At 42.3% G+C, this 2,794-nt stretch overlaps 1 pseudogene; it reads right to left on the minus strand.

Annotated features, from left to right (window-relative positions):
- Positions 1-77: 77 nt before the first annotated feature.
- On the minus strand, positions 78-2,296 carry LOC103603570 (annotated as a pseudogene).
- Positions 2,297-2,794: the final 498 nt, after the last annotated feature.

Raw genomic sequence — 2,794 nt, forward strand, 5'->3', positions numbered from 1 at the left:
AAAAAAAAAATGAAGTTATTTGCAAAAATATAACAGCCTTGAAATTTATTTATTTATTTATTTATTTATTTATTTTGCCAATTTTAAATACAATTTTATTTAAGACATTGCATTTTCCACTTACAATACAGTACTTATAAAGTGCAATGTTACTTCCTTTCTTTGTGCATATGTTCCATATTCAAGTATTGAGAATGCCCAGTAATTTTCTATAGCAGCTCAACTTTAGAACTGCCACAGATTTTGCTACAAATTTGGGTCTTATCAATGTTTTACTTTGTGGAACAATGCTATGCCTATACTTGGGTTGGCTTAATCAACCTCTTCAATGGTGGGCTCCGAGGAAGCACCACCAGATGGAGGAGCTCCCCTGCCAGGGAAGCCACCAGGCATTCCTCCTGGCATGCCTCCCGCACTCTGGTATAGCTTGGTGATGATGGGGTTGCAGACTTTCTCCAGCTCTTTTTGCTGATGTTCAAATTCTTCCTTCTCTGCAGTCTGATTCTTATCAAGCCAGTTGATGATTTCATTACACTTATCAAGAATCTTCTGTTTGTCCTCATCGTTGATCTTGCCTTGAAGTTTCTCATCTTCAACAGTTGCCTTCATGTTGAATGCATAGGATTCAAGTGAGTTCTTAGATGACACCTTGTCTCTCTGCTTCTCATCTTCAGCTTTTTCTCATTTTCATCTTTACTTGTCAGCTTCCTGGACCATCCGTTCAATGTCTTTCTTGCTCAAACGGCCCTTGTCATTAGTGATGGTAATCTTGTTCTCTTTTCCTGTACTCTTATCCACAGCAGAGACATTGAGAATGCCATTGGCATCAATATCAAAAGTAACTTCAATCTGTGGAACACCACGGGGTGCAGGAGGTATGCCTGTGAGTTCAAATTTGCCCAGCAGGTTGTTATCCTTGGTCATGGCACGCTCACCTTCATAAACCTGAATGAGCACACCAGGCTGGTTGTCAGAATAGGTAGTGAAGGTCTGGGTCTGCTTCGTAGGAATGGTAGTATTACGCTTGATGAGGACAGTCATGACTCCACCGGCAGTTTCAATACCAAGGGAAAGAGGAGTGACATCCAAGAGCAGCAAATCTTGAACATTTTCAGATTTGTCTCCAGATAGAATGGCTGCCTGGACAGCTGCACCATAAGCAACAGCCTCATCGGGGTTGATGCTCTTATTTAGCTCTTTTCCATTGAAAAAGTCTTGTAGAAGCTTCTGAATCTTGGGGATACGGGTAGAACCACCCACCAGTACAATATCACGGATCTGAGACTTGTCCAGTTTGGCATCCCGAAGGGCTTTCTCAACTGGGTCTAGGGTGCCACGGAACAGGTCAGCATTCAATTCTTCAAACCGAGCACGGGTAATGGAGGTATAGAAGTCAATTCCTTCATAGAGAGAATCAATCTCAATACTGGCCTGGGTGCTGGAAGAGAGAGTACGCTTAGCACGTTCGCAAGCAGTACGGAGGCATCGGACAGCTCTCTTATTCTCACTGATGTCCTTCTTATGCTTGCGCTTGAACTCAGCAATAAAATGGTTCACCATTCGATTGTCAAAATCTTCTCCACCCAAGTGGGCGTCTCCAGCTGTAGATTTGACCTCAAAGATTCCACCCTCAACAATGAGGATTGACACATCAAAAGTGCCACTGCCCAAGTCAAAGATCAGCACATTTCTTTCAGCTCAAACCTTTTTGTCTAAGCCATAAGCAATGGCAGCAGCAGTTGGCTCATTGATAATCCTAAGTACATTGAGACCAGCAATGGTTCCAGCATCTTTGGTAGCCTGGCGCTGAGAGTCATTAAAGTAAGCTGGCACTGTGACCACAGCATTGGTAACAGTCTTCCCAAGGTAGGCTTCTGCAATTTCCTTCATCTTTGTCAGTACCATTGACGACACTTCCTCTGGATAGAAACTTTTTGTCTCTCCCTTGTATTCTACCTGGACCTTGGGCCTGCCTGCATCATTCACCACCACAAAAGGCCAATGCTTCATATCAGATTGGACAACAGCATCATCAAACCTACGTCCAATCAGATGCTTGGCATCAAAAACTGTGTTGGTGGGGTTCATTGCAACTTGATTCTTTGCAGCATCACCGATCAATCGTTCGGTATCAGTAAAGGCAACATAGCTTGGGGTGGTTCGGTTCCCCTGATCATTGGCAATTATCTCTACTTTTCCATGTTGGAAGACACCCACACATGAGTAGGTGGTGCCAAGATCGATGCCAACTGCAAGTCCCTTAGACATGGTTGCCTGTGAATGCCCAGTTCAGCTGGCGAGGAACACACACAACCCCCCAAACTGCCACCGCCTTCAATGAGACCCGAAATTTAGAAGTAGGACTATATTCCAGTGGATGTGTCAATCGTGTGTGAAGTGCTTAGCTAGACTCTTTCACACACATTCATCATATGTAACCCTCACGAAACCCCCAGGACACACGTATTTCACAAATCAAGGTTCAGAGAAAGTAAATAACACAAGTAAAGCCAGTATGACATACTATTTTAACATTAGATTTACACACAAGAATATCTTAATGACTACTAGGAAAAGAATTTTTATGCAAGACACAGCACACACAGTTGGTAAATTATACCTCATTAAAATTAGGTACTTCCATTTACTAAAGACACCATAAACATAACTAAAAGCCCAAAACTATAAGAAGATATTTATGGGCAAAATTAGAAGATATTTAGGGCCAAATGGGCAAAATTACAAACAGGAATTTACACAAGAGAGAACATAAATGTCCCATAAAGTTTTGAAA

The sequence above is a fragment of the Galeopterus variegatus genome, unplaced genomic scaffold (assembly GCF_000696425.1).
Source record: "Galeopterus variegatus unplaced genomic scaffold, G_variegatus-3.0.2 Scaffold122, whole genome shotgun sequence".
NCBI lineage: Eukaryota > Metazoa > Chordata > Mammalia > Dermoptera > Cynocephalidae > Galeopterus > Galeopterus variegatus.